Raw genomic sequence first — 13,873 nt, forward strand, 5'->3', positions numbered from 1 at the left:
AAGCCCCATCGTATTTACGCTTTATGATTTCATGTAAGGTGCATGCAAACGTCCCATACTCCACACCAGTTACATCTTTATCACCAATGTGACGTACCTTTTTGGGCAGCAGCTTAGCAATGGTGACTGTGTATATTGGTTTTGTGTTTAAAATAGGTTTTCTGCTGCAGTCAAATTTCCTAAAATTTATTAATGAGACGTGATCCGGCATCGTGCTGGTAATTTACAGCAACTTGCACATTAATTTTTTAGTTTTATATTCTTTTGGAGTCTGTTGACTAAAAGTTAATGTGCATGTAACAGTAAAGCGCCTGATGACGTCAGCATGCTGTCGAAACTAGTCGTGCCAATATATATTAGTAAAAAGTGACTGAAGCTGGAAAAGTATTTCACAAATTTTGTAATATTGTCGCTGATCTCAACAAATTATATTGATATATTTTAGTTCCATTGGGTTTCGCTAACTCATGTCCGCAGCTAGTGCGAGCATTTCACTAACAATTACGGCAACAGTTTCACTCGTACTGTGTGTATAGCTACATCGCAGCCAGGCTAGTACTCTGACCTTTAGATGACTAGTTCCGGCACACACAGATTTACAGGCGAATGGTACTGAGAGCAATTCAGGTACATACAAAGTTGTATTTTAGACCCATTTCTAGTCGTTTTAGCCGATCGAGCTGTGTATGAGACGTGTGATGGAGACCAATACGAATATGTGGTTTGTTTCTGTTAATTAATTTTCCAGACCTACCAGAGGAATGACTGGGTAAAATACTTCCATGATTTTTCTAGTACGCTGTACGTGTACTTGGGTATCTGTAACTTCTGTGAATCAGGTCTGTTGCAGTACCCCAGCTTGTGTGTCCTTTCGAAAACTCACAATTCTCTCCGTTGGTTGGAAGTTACAGAAATTACGTATATGAAATTAGTACATTCTTCCTGTACTTACTCGTTCTCGGATGTGGAGTCTGGCTCTACGTTCCCCATACTAACGCGGTTGTTTAACGCCCGAAACTGGCCCCGAAAGCAACAGAGGGAAATATCCCCTGTAGTAGTCGTAATCATCACGTCGTCTGACAAAGACCACGCTCTTCTGTAACATCGGTCAATAGCATTTTTCACTAAAAATGCGACTGCTTTTCTTACCAACTTGTTGTCCTGCGGTCCTGTATATCGAAATCCTTGAAAACGCTGCAGTTTGATCGTTCTGTTGTGACACAATTTAATTATACTGCAAATGCTACTAACACAAAAGAATCCTTTCGGAAATCCATCTCTAGGAAATGGTTGAGATTTACCATTGTTGCCGATTAGTCATGCTTGAACAGGGTAGAACACTGCTGTACGCGACATAGTGTTCTGACAAAATTCTAAAAGTTATTGCTCGAAGCAACTGCTAGCTGTTCCTGGTTCTGTTTTCTACTGATTCATAAAAATGCGTTGTACCTCTAGGAATCCTACTAATTCTTTTTGTTTTTCCTGTATAATGTTAATTCTGTACCTTAAAAAAAGTAATTATCCTGTGAGGGAGTACTACGATCTGTATTTTTGTTGTAAAGTTGGCAACCTCAACAAGAAACGAGGCCCCCACGTAAGCTGTTTGACATGTGCTAAACGCCTGAAAGGCTGGTTATAGAATCACATCTCATAACATTTTCTGTTCCCACAATTAAATAGAACCGATGGATTACGAAACAGATTATTAGTTCAAGTTTTTGTAGGTCCATCCTCGTGACTGGAGGACTGAGGCACTACTGAAATACACTACTGTAAGAAAATGGAACACCTACAGCGTCCTTATGATGTCTTTTATTGTATGGCTACCAGTTACGGCCCTTCAATGCACCATCTTCAGGCCTTAGCTGATGCTGAAGGGGTTAACACCACCGCATACACGATACATCAGTGGCCAACATAGCTGGTTTGCGCAGACTACCTGTAACTGTGATGATGTCTCTTCAACCATCAACTATTTCACGGTTGCACTGATGCCTCGTGTGTACGGATGGTGTTAACACCTTCAGCATCAGCTAAGGCCGGAAGATGGTGCATTGAAGCGCCGAAACTGGTAACCACACAATAAATGACATCATAAGGAGGGCTGAAGGTGTTTCATTTTCTTACGATTATTACTTCCGTCTGACAAAAACAGTTTGAATCACTTCGGGAAAAAAAACAATATCATAATTTCCCATCTGCTATTAGGTCCGTCCCTGGTAGCTGAGTGGTCAGCGCGACGGAATGTCATGCCTAACGGCCCGGGTTCGATTCCCGGCTGTGTCGGAGATTTGCTCCGCTCAGGGACTGAGTGTTGTGTTGTCCTTATCACCATCATTTCATCCCCATCGACACACAAGTCGCCGCAGTGGCATCAACTCGAAAGACTTGTTCCAGGCAAACTGTCTACCCGACGGCAGGCCCTAGCCACACGGCATTTCATATCTGCTATAAGGGTTGCAAGTCACAGTGAAGAATTACAAGTACCAGTGACTCGTGATCACGTATCAAATGGCTCTGAGCACTATGGGACTCAACTGCTGAGGTCATTAGTCCCCTAGAACTTAGAACTAGTTAAACCTAACTAACCTAAGGACATCACAAACATCCATGCCCGAGGCAGGATTCGAACCTGCGACCGTAGCGGTCTTGCCGTTCCAGACTGCAGCGCCTTTAACCGCACGGCCACTTCGGCCGGCAATCACGTATCGCTGAGTGAATCTGCGTACAGAGACGAACACACCAAGGACGGAGAATCTATGTACATGCTGAACGGAGATTTCAAGGCCCCTATGAATCCAAGACAACCCACGATCTCTTTCTTGATTTAAATTATTAATTTCTTGATTTAAATTCGTTGATGCAACATCATGAGTTTTTAACTTCGAAATTACAAGGATATAGTCTTTTTCGCGATCTGAAAGTGTTTATTGACAGCAACATGAATTTTTTAATGGTGTCTAATTCGTTATTCTTCGATACCACCACGTTTTAAATGCTTCCAGTTCCTCCTTTTTCGGATTGCCGGTCGTTCACGGTTTACTTCCATATACACTATCTGATCAAAAGTACCCGTACCTCTATGTAATGCGGAACTGACCATTAGATGTCACGATAGGCGGGCCCGCCCGTATGAAAGGCGCCGGGAAGTGTTGTGTTGTTAGTAGAGGAACAGTAACACCACAATGGGCCGGTAAGGAAGACTCAGTGATTTCGAACTTAGCCTAGCCTACTCATCACGTGTCACTTGAGTAACAGTTACATCAGAGGCATTTGAAGCCTTCTAAAGCTGCCCAAGTCGACTGCTGGTGATGTGATTGTGAAGTGGAAATGTGAAAGAATAACCACTGCTAAACGAAGACTAAGCATACACGATGAACTGACGGCCTGGTACTGTAGAGGATTGCGGAGGGTGAATGTAAAAAAATTGTATGAAATCAGCGGAAGGAATCACTCGTAAGTTCCAGAGAGCTATCAGCAGTCCAGCTAGCGCAATTACTCTGTGCAAGGAGTTAAAGCGAATGAGATATATTGGTCTACCACTCTGTCTTCAGGCCACGAGTGGCCTCCCGGGACCATCCGACCACCGTGTCATCCTCATGGAGGATGCGGATAGGAGGGGCGTGGGGTCAGCACACCGCTCTCCCGGTCGTTATGATGGTTTTCTTGACCGAAGCCGCTGCTAGTCGGTGCAGTAGCTCCTCAGTTGGCATCACGAGGCTGAGTGCACCCCGAAAAATGGCAACAGTGCGTGGCGGCCTGGATGGTCACCCATCCAAGTGCCGATCACGCCCGAAAGCGCTTAACTTCGGTGATCTCACGGGAACCGGTGTATCCACTGCGGCAAGGCCGTTGCCGAGCAGTTCCCCACAAGCCACACTTTTTTGTAGTCAGTGCTGAACGACGCTTAAGGTGGTGGAAGGGGAGACGCCTTTGGGCAACGAACCACTGGAAATGATTGATTCGCCGGCCTGAGTGGCCGTGCGGTTCTAGGCGCTACAGTCTGGAACCGAGCGACCGCTACGGTCGCAGGTTCGAATCCTGCCTCGGGCATGGATGTGTGTGATGTCCTTAGGTTAGTTAGGTTTATTAGTTCTAAGTTCTAGGCGACTGATGACCTCAGAAGTTAAGTCGCATAGTGCTCAGAGCCATTTGAACCAATTTGAACTGATTGATTCTAAGTGATGAATGACGCTACACATTGTGGCAGTCCGTTGGGAGGGCTAGGAATTGGCGAATGTCAGGAGAACGTAACCTTCCACTATGTGTAGTGACAACGCGGAAGTACGGGAGATGTGGTATTCCGGTATGGTGGTGTTTGCGTGGTTAGCTTGTTGCGCTAAGGAAAACGCTATCTGCGGAGCAACATGATCACATTTGACAGACTTGTACGCTGCGTACAACAGAGGAGCAGTTCGGAGACAATTATTATTTGTCGTATCAGCATGCATCTTGTGAGCAAGCAGCATCTACGGGCAATGGTTTGTGGACAATAACATTCCTGAAATGGACTGTCATTATTTAGACTCACAACCTGAATCCAATGGAAAACTGGTTACCTTCGGGATGAGTTAGAACGTCGACTTTTCTCGAGACCCCAGCGTCCTATTTCACTACGTTCTCTGGTCTACAATTCCTCCATAGATGTTGAGACACCTCACTGTGAAAGCGTCCGCAGTAAAGCTCAAGCCGTCATAAAGGCGATGAGTGGACTCACCCCATATTAATGTCCACTAACAGATGTCCGGGTACTTCTGTTCAGTTAATGTATTGCTGTGCTCCAGACGTACCCTTCAGAAATGTCTTCCTCTGCTTCACATTAATGTCTGATGTCAGTAGAGCTGTTTAATTGAAGAATGCTTTCTTCTTCGCGTCAATCTACTTTTGATATCGACCTTGCTTCGGCCACCGTATATAGTGCACTTCGTAGTATCAGAAGTTTTTGATTACTTCCAATAGTGCGTCGTTCGAATTTTAATGTTAAGCAAGTCGAATCTAGCATACATCCGACCAGAAGGGCTGTGTCGCCTTCAATCCTTAGCATTAACGTCCACTCCCCTGTAACGTTTTCTGTTTTTCCTAAATTTTCAACTGTGGCCGAGCGGTTCTAGGCGCTTCAGTCCGGAACCGCGCTGCTGCTACTTCGCAGGTTCGAATCCTGCCTCGGCCATGGATGTGTGTGCTGTCCTTAGTTAAGGTAGGTTTAAGTAGTTCTAAGCCTACGGGACTGATGATCTCAGATGTTAAGTCCCATAGTGCTTAGAGCCATTTGAACCATCTGATCTTAAATTTTCTGGGAGTACATTTATTGATTCGATGTGCACGTTAAATAATAGCTGTTATAATCTACATCCGTGCCTTACACTCTCCTTATCACGGAAACTACCTTCCATTAAGTTCGACTATTGTTACTCCCATTTGAGTTTCGTAGGTTATTCGTCTGTCTATTTAATTTTCTAAGGGTTGTGAACATCTTATTTCACCTTAAATTGTTGAAGGCTTCCGCTAGGCCCACAGATACAAGAAGATATTTCGATATTTCTTCAGACCTCCTTCCATTAACAGGAAGAATTCAAAATTTCTTCTCTGGTATATTGTCCCTTCCTGAAACCAAATTGGTCTTCCACCAATACTTCATTTTTTTCTGTTCTTCTGTAACTGATAATGGACGCCAAATTAGAAGCGTCAATTACCAGACTAGTAGTCAATTTTTGCTTTTATCTTCACGTGCCTTCTTTTGCAATGGGATGATAATGATTTTCTAGACATCTGATGCTAAGTCACTGGTTTCATGTATTTTTCATGCCAGACGTATATAAACATCCTAAGGTAATTACAGTTGTGCTGGGCATACGGCTCTGGTGATCATGGCACTGATGCTTTACTTTTGAGTGAGACAGCAGAGACAGAAAAACAATGAGTGTGTGAAAAAGATGGTATGCTAGGAGAGAAATAATTTCCTTACAGAATAATCAAGATTATTAATCGTAATTGAAGACGAAGTAACGAAGAGCGACGGACTCATTTATGTGGAAGGCGCTTAGGTCTCAGATGAGATGGTAGTGACAAACATAAACGTCGTAGACTAATATTGATGACCTTTTCTGAGAAAAAAGTTGGTGGCTGCATGACATAAATCCAAAAAGACAGCAGTACAATAAGGTATGTTCACCATTATGTGGAACGGTTTATATTTACATCTCTAATGGCCAGAATTTACTTTAGTTCGCCGGCCGCGGTGGTCTAGCGGTTCTGGCGCTGCAGTCCGGAACCGCGGGACTGCTACGGTCGCAGGTTCGAATCCTGCCTCGGGCATGGGTGTGTGTGATGTACTTAGGTTAGTTAGGTTTAAGTAGTTCTAAGTTCTAGGGGACTTATGACCTAAGATGTTGAGTCCCATAGTGCTCAGAGCCATTTGAACCATTTTTTTTTTACTTTAGTTCGATTCAGAATCTCGTTAACACACTGCAAAATAGAATGGGAGTTATAGTGAACCGATGGTCCCATAGAATCACTGGCCATTGTCATACCATATTTCACACTGCAAAATGTACTCCAAATTTACTTTTTTTATTTCTTATTTACTTACAAATTAAATGTACAGAAGTGCATACCACAAAATGTAACCAGCAGTTGTTATATTTTGTAAATGACTGAAAAAGATAGGTTAAAAACCGTGAATAATTTTCATTAATCGGCTGCACGCTTGGCAGAGCAGTCACCGTACTAGTCAATTCCGTAGTTTCGTAGCCGTCCGGTGTGGCCGATCGGTTCTAGGCGCTTCAGACTGGAACCGCGCGACCGCTACTGTCGCAGGTTTGAATCCTGCCTCGGGCATGGATGTGTGTGATGTCCCTAGGTTAGTTAGGTTTAAGTAGTTCTAAGTTCTAGGGGACTGATGACCTCAGATGTTAAGTCCCATAGTGCTCAGAGCCATTTTTTGAACCGTAGTTTCGTACCCTTTACGGCAATAGCATTGCCTAGCTCAAAGTCATAAACCAAACCATGACTTGGCTTGCGTGTCTCAACGATACAGATAGTCGCTCCGTAGATGCAACTACTGCGAAGAGACTGGACTGACATGTGGTTTCGAAGAGATGCAGCAACCCAGCAACCTTTTCAGTAGTTACGGGTGCAACAGTCTGGATGATTGGCTGATCTGACATTATAAAATTAGCCATTAGTGGCGTTGCTGTGTTTGTGCAGCGAACCGCTGAAAGCGAAGGGGAACTACAGCCGTTATATTTCCCGAGGCACGCAGCTCGACTGTAGGTTTAATGACGATGGGATCATCTTGATCACTATGTTCCAGAGATAAAGTAGTCTCCCATTCGGATCTCCGAGAGCATAATACCCAGAAGGCAGTTGTCAGGTAAAACAGGGAAGTGGATAAGTCCGCGTTAGATTTAGCGAGAATTAGGGAAGTACGGTGGCAAGAAGAACGGGACTTCTGAACTCATGGGTACAGAGTTACCAACAAAAAATAAAATAGTGATAATGAAGGAGTGGGTACATTACTGAAAAATAGTATAAAAATGCGCGTAAGCTACTATGAACACTCTAACTTTAATTGTGATTTGGGACTGGAATTCGGTACCAGGAAAAGGAAGAAAAGAAAAAATAGCGGTTGAACATGAACTGCGCAGAAAGGAGTGACTAGGGAAGCCACCTAGTAGATTTTTGCATAGAGCATAATTTAACCATTGCCAATACTTTAAGAATTAAATGGTTCAAATGGCTCTGAGCACTATGGGACTTAACTGCTGAGGTCATCAGTCCCCTAGAACTTAGAACTACTGAAACCTAACTAACCTAAGGACATCACACACATCCATGCCCGAGGCAGGATTCGAACCTGCGACCGTAGCGGTCGCTCGGCTCCAGACTGTAGCGCCTAGAACAGCTCGGCCACTCGGGCCGGCCTTTAAGAATCATCGAAGGAAGTTGTATACTAGAAGATACCTACAGACACTGGAAGTTTTCAAATTGGTAAGATAATAGTAAATTAGAGATTTCGAAACCAGATTTAAAATTTAAAATATTTTCCCGGGAGATACGGACTTTGGCCGTTATTTATTGCTTATGCAATGCGGATTAAAACTGAAATAACTGCAGAAAGGTTGTAAATTAAAGCGTTGGGATCTACAGAAATTGAAAGAACCAGAGTTTTTTTAGAGTTGCAAAGCGAACATTAGGTAATGATTGGCTGAAACATGGGAACGGGATACAATGAAAGACGAATGGATAATTTTTAGAGATAAAATAGTGCATGCAGCAGGAGATCAAATTCGTAAAAAGAACATGCCCAGCAGAAACCGTTGGATTACACACGATGTACAGAATTTAATTGACAAAAGGAGAAAACGCGAAAGTGCAACAAACGAAGCAGGCATAAGGGAATATAGAGCTTCAAAAACAAGATTTACAGAAAGCGTAAAATGGCATTCAACGGGCTTGTCCAGTGGTAACACCGGTTCGAGTCAGATCACCGAAGTTAAGCGCTGTAGACCTCGGATAGCACTTGGATGGGTGACCGTCCGGGACTGCCGATCGCTGTTGGCAAGCAGGGTGCATTCAGTCCTTGTGAGGCCGACAGCGAAGGTTCACGAGTGAGAAATAGCCACTCCGGTCACGAAAGTTGACAACAGCCGGGAGAGCGGTGTGCTGACGACATGCCTTTCCATATCCGCATCCGGTGAAGCCGATCGACGGAGAATGACAATCCGGTCCGCTGATACCGTTGGGCCTTCAGAGTCCTGTTCGCCAGAGTAAAGTAGCATTACAGGAATTTCTAGAGCAGAATCGCAAAGCTGTAGAAATTTCCATGCCTACCGGAAAGATACATGCTTCCTAATAATAATTTAAAGAGAACTTTGGAGAAGAGAGATACACTTGTATGAATATTAAGAGCTCAGGTGGCAAGTTAGTACGAAACAAAGTAGAAAATGCTGAATCCTAAAGGAATATTTAGAAGGTTTATACAAGGGAAACTAAATGGAAGACAGTATCACAGAAAGGGATTAGGTAGTAGCTGAGTTATACTATTTCGGCAGTAGAATAACTGATGAAGGCAGAAGTACAGTACAGAGAATATGGAAATCAGACTGCCAATAGCAAGAGAAACATTTCTGAAAAAGGGATAAAATTTAATATGTAATTTAAATGTAAGTGTTAGGAAACTTTTTCTGAAGGTAAGTGTCTGAAGTGTAGCCTTCTACGTACGTGAAACGTGGACGATAAACAGTTCAGAGAGGAGGAGAATTAAAGTTTTTGAAACGTGGTGTTACAGAATCATGCTGAATTTTTGATGGGTAGATGAGGTACTGAATCGTAGTGGAGAAAAAAGAAATATATGATACAGCTTGACTAAAAGAAGGGATCTGTTAATAGAACACATCCTGAGGCATTAAGGGATCATCGGTATTGGTAATGAATGAAAATTGGAAGGGGAGGAGGGGCGGATTGACTCCAGCAAATAGGTTAAAATGGATAGAGTTCGTAGGAGTAATGCAAAAATGAAGAGGCTTGCACAGGATAGACTTGCGTGGAACCTACGACAACAACGAAGTCTTACTTTTTCGTGGAAAGTTCCTTCACAGCTTGCCGTGTGCCCTAGGATGATCCGGAAAATTTTAGACGTCATTTATATTCTAAGTCTATAATAATATCTGTTACAAAAGAGGGAAATCGTACAGGAAGCCCTAATTTTCTTGAATTTATGTTATTTAGTTACTTAGCTCGAGTTGAATACATTTCACTTAAATGACGTCAACAAAAGAAGTAGTCTCATTTATTCAAATGGCTCTGAGCACTATGGGACTTAGCATCTAAGGTCATCAGTCCCCTAGAACTTAGAACTACTTAAACCTAACTAACCTAAGGACATCACACACATCCATGCCCGAGGCAGGATTCGAACCTGCAACCGTAGCGGTCGCGCGGTTCCAGACTGAAGCGCCCAGAACCGCTCGGCCACCAGCGGCCGGCAGTCTCATTTATTCTTGTCCTTTACTTAACTAAAATAAGAGTAAAATCACTTATTCCTTTCAGATTGAGCAGTCCATGTTTAGGCAATTACCGACCTCGTTTGTTCACACTCCTTCTTTAAAGTGATGATAATATATTAATAACAGCAACATTTACTATACCTTCTTTTGCGAATACAATTTTCACAATGCATACAAAACGATGGAATTCCTGTCATTTAAATAAATATGGTGGTGTATGTGCTATAGTCTCTGTCTGCAACTTCGAACGACGCGTGCTGCGGCGCATTTGCCTATCTAAAATCTATTTTATGTAGACTGAAGTTAAATATACCTATGATTTCTACTTTAAAAATATATTATTAATATTTCTTACGTATCAGTGCGTGACCTGTGCACCAGATGTGAAGTAGCGAGTGACTATATTTTTCATTGCAGACTCAATGGATTACGTACGATGAGTATTTCAAAATGGTTCTGAGCACTATGGGAGATGAGTATTGCAATTCGAAACATAATAGTATCTGTAACTAATAATATAAATATAACTAGCTTTTTACCAAGTAGCGATGTGAGAATGATAATTTATAGAAAAAGGCTTGAGGAATATATAGAGCTTCTTTTCACGTCTCACGCAAAGTGAAAACGCCCGAATGTGCTGTGCCATTGGGCAGTATCTGTTTGATTAAACAGATTCTGTTTTATGTGCTGCGGTTTTCATTGCGCTGTTTCTGTCGACGCAGATGAGGGTGGACGTTTGCCGACATATTGCAGTTTTGGTGGGCTTAGTTTGTGCATGCGCAATACCAACATCCTGCAGCTGCGTCGGTAACTCTGTAAATGACAGGCTATGATTTGATGACACCCTCTATCGGTCCTAGCCACAGCTAGCTCGCCGCAAAGTTAATTTAGTACCGTAGTTAATGAGTGAGGTCGCGTTTGGCCAGCTCCCCGCCAGTTGTACACCATGCGATGGAAATTCTGCCTGCATTAATTAAGGTAGTTTGTGCGGGCGACACGTGCCAGGGTACTGCTACAATACCAGCGGCAAATGGATAGCCAGTAATACACCGTAACTTTAACCTTGCGGACGTCAACTTGTTTGCGAAGATACACACAACTTAGTGCTTAACTTTTAATGAGCGGAAAGGACAATACAAATTTCATAATCTGGCGGACTAAGCGTGGGCGGAAGATTAAACAAAAGACACAACTGGTTAGAACTGTAAATAGTGAGATCCGAAGCGATGCTCTTAATCTATTCGAGTCAGTCACCGTAAATGCGCTAAGACGTGGGCGTGAGCTGATTCAGCCGATCCATCGGGTTAAAAATAGGAGTTGTTTTTCCCGTTAGAGAATTAAAAGTTTTTCAACGGTCTACCACATGTGTATGATATACAAAAGTGTTGATTCAGAAGCGTTGTGGACCCTTTACCTTTTCATGTACCCATCCAAGTGAAGTTTCGCGGGTCCGCAGCTCGTGGTCGTGCGGTAGCGTTCTCGCTTCCCACGCCCGGGTTCCCGGGTTCGATTCCCGGCGGGGTCAGGGATTTTCTCTGCCTCGTGATGACTGGGTGTTGTGTGCTGTCCTTAGGTTAGTTAGGTTTAAGTAGTTCTAAGTTCTAGGGGACTAATGACCATAGATGTTGAGTCCCATACTGCTCAGAGCCATTTGAACCATTTTTGAAGTTTCGCGTACGACCTTCACTTGGCACTGGGAGGAGTTAACTTCATCCCGATTTAGGTTTTCCGGGCTTTCTCTAAATGTATTAAACCGAATGTAGGGATAATTGCTCTATACATCACTCAGTGAATTTTCTTCCACACCGTTCGCCAATCTCAGCACGTGCAGCGTCGTTGAAGGGACGTTAAACCCCAAACTTCCTCCCTTCTTTGACTGTCAGAGACGTGTAATGGCGTGTCGAACGAGATTTCCTGTTGAAAATGATGGTGACGATGATTGTGATTGTGATGTGTGCTCCCCTTTAGGGTGGTCTATCATGACAAGTTCAGCATTTTCGTAGCTACGTATAATGCATTTATCTTGCTGCCATGAGATAACTGGTATCTTTTTCTTCCTCTAGTCCTCTTCCGAGTCTAGTGCTTCCTCTACTATGCATCTATTCTTCTCAAGTGTCCCAACCAACTTTCTTTTCTCCCCTTAATTGTTTCGGCCAACGGCTCCGTCCGGTTCCCGTCAGATCACCGAAGTTAAGCGCTATCGGGCTGAGCTAGCACTTGGAAGGGTGACCATCCGGTCTGCCGAGCGCTGTTGGCAAGCGCAGCGCACTCAGCCCTTGTGAGGCTAACTGAGAAGCTACTTGATTGAGAAGTAGCGGCTCCGGTCTCGGAAACTGACATACGGCCGGCAGAGCGATGTGCTGACCACATGCCCCTCCATATCCGCATCCAGTGACGACTGTGCGCTGAGGATAACACGGCGGCCAGTCGGTACGTTTGGGCCTTCATGGCCTGTTCGGGAGGAGTTTAGTTTAGTTAGTTTTTAATTGTTCGAGTCTTTGTATTTTCTTGTTCACCTTTTCTAACACAGACTCATTCCTATTTCATCTGTCCGTTTCATACGTTCCATTCTTCTCCATATCCACCTCTCAAAAGCATCTAACAAGGGAACCTCCCCATCGCACCCCCCTCACATTTAGTTATAAGTTGTCACAGGGATAGGCCTTGAAAAACTGAACACAGATCAATCGAGAAAACAGGAAGAAGTTGTGTGGAACTATGAAAAAAATAAGCAAAATATACAAACTGAGTAGTCCATGCGCAAGGTAGGCAACATCAAGGAGAGTGTTGGCTTACGAGCGCCGTGGTCCCGTGGTTAGCGTGAGCAGCTGTGAAACGACAGGTCCTTGGTTCAAATCTTCTCTCGGGTGAAAGTTTTAATTTTTTATTTTCAGATAATTATCAAAGTTCAGGCACTCACACATAATCAACTTCGCTCTCCAAAATTCCAGGTAATGTTCAGATTTGCTTGGATATATACAGAATTTGACGGTCTACGCACGGAAACATTTGAAAACGTAAAAAACATATGTTTTGACAGAGCACAGTGAAAACTGTGCGACTCTGAAACTGTTGCATTCATTTGATGCAGTTTATGTGACAAACTCTTATGTTTTCATCACTTTTTTTGGAGTGATTATCACATCCACAAGATAACCTAAATCGGGCAAGATAGAAGAATCTTTTTACCCATTCGCCAAGTGTGCAAGTTAGGTGGGTCGACAACATATTCCTGTCATGTGACGCACATGCCGTCACCAGTGTCGTAAAGAATATATCAGACACGTTTTCCTGTGGAGGAATCGGTTGACCTATGACCTTGCGATCAAATGTTTTCGGTTCCTATTGGAGAGGCACGTCCTTTCGTCTACTAATCGCACGGTTTTGCGGTGCGGTCGCAAAACACAGACACTAAACTTATTACAGTGAACAGAGACGTCAATGAATGAACGGACAGATCGTAACTTTGCGAAAATAAAGAAAGTAAAATTTTCACTCGAGGGAGGACTCGAACCAAGGACCTTTCGTTCCGCAGTTGCTCACTCTAACCACGAGACCATGGCGCTCATCGGCTAACATTCTCCTTTATGTTGCTTATCTTGCACATGGACTACTCAGTTTGTATATTTTGCTTATTTTTTCATAGTTCCACACAACTTCTTCCTGTTTTCTCGATTGATCTGTGTTCAGTTTTTCAAGGCCTATCCATTGAGTCAATTTATAACTAAATCTGAGGGGGGTGCGATGGGGAGGTTCCCTTGTAAGCATTTATCCTCTTTCTTTCTCCGACGTGTCCATATTTCTTTACTATATGGGGCAACACTCGATACAATGGACTTCACCAATCTTTTCCGTAATGGACCACA

At 43.3% G+C, this 13,873-nt stretch overlaps 1 pseudogene; it reads right to left on the minus strand.

Moving 5' to 3' along the window:
- Positions 1–3,739: 3,739 nt before the first annotated feature.
- Positions 3,740–3,857, minus strand: LOC126249873 (5S ribosomal RNA; annotated as a pseudogene).
- Positions 3,858–13,873: the final 10,016 nt, after the last annotated feature.

Source organism: Schistocerca nitens, chromosome 3 (genome assembly GCF_023898315.1).
Source record: "Schistocerca nitens isolate TAMUIC-IGC-003100 chromosome 3, iqSchNite1.1, whole genome shotgun sequence".
NCBI classification, from domain to species: Eukaryota; Metazoa; Arthropoda; class Insecta; order Orthoptera; family Acrididae; genus Schistocerca; species Schistocerca nitens.